We start from the raw sequence: 975 nt of genomic DNA, 5'->3' as shown, positions 1-975 counted from the left end.
CTCATATACACGGGGCTATCTACCAGCAAAGGGGACTATTAACCTCGGCGGGAAAGGAAATAAAAAACAGAGATGAGATCCTCCGCCTCCTCTCAGCAGTGCAAAGCCCTAGAGAACTAGCTATAGTGCACTGTCCAGGACACCAGAAAGGAAACTATCCCGAAGCGGTCGGGAACAGGAGGGCAGATGAAGAGGCTAAATTGGCAGCCCTAAACAGAGTAACCATGTTAACACTTTCCACACCGGGGGAACATAAGTCAGGAGATTTAACTACATCGGAGCACCCCGACAACTTAACATCTAAGGACACTGACACTGAACTCCTCGATTTCACTGAGCCCAGCCTGCAATTTCAGAAAGCCCTACACTACGTTAAAAATGTATATCAACTCACTCACCTTGGTTCAAAGAAACTGCAGGCATTCCTGAAAGATCAAGAACAGAGTTTTCCACTAACCGACTCACAGTGAAAAGAAATAGCTGAACAGGTAACAAAAGCCTGTCAGGTCTGTCAATTGGTTAATGCTTACCCTTCCAAGCTTCCTGCAGGAAAGCACCTACGAGGAACCAGACCAAAACAATTCTGGGAAATGGACTTTACTGAAATTAAGCCAGCAAGGTATGGACTTAAATATCTCCTAATCTTTGTAGATACATTTTCAGGATGGATTGAAGCCTTCCCCACAAAAAAAGAAACGGCGCAAATGGTGGTCAAAAAGATCCTGGAAGATATTTTTCCAAGATACGGCCTGCCTAAGGTAATAGTGTCTGATAATGGACCGGAGTTCGTGGCCCAGGTAAGTCAGGGGTTAACCAGGACCCTGGAGATTAATTAGAAGTTACATTATGCTTATAGACCCCAGAGCTCAGGACAGGTAGAAAAAATGAATAGAACCATTAAAGAGACCTTAATGAAATTAAGCTTAGAGACCGGCATAAAAGATTGGACTATGCTCCTGCCTTATGCACTGTTTC

This window comes from Marmota marmota, unplaced genomic scaffold, assembly GCF_001458135.2.
Source record: "Marmota marmota marmota unplaced genomic scaffold, marMar, whole genome shotgun sequence".
Lineage (NCBI taxonomy): Eukaryota > Metazoa > Chordata > Mammalia > Rodentia > Sciuridae > Marmota > Marmota marmota.
The sequence above is the reverse complement of the archived record's forward strand: the minus strand, read 5'-3'. Positions refer to the sequence as shown.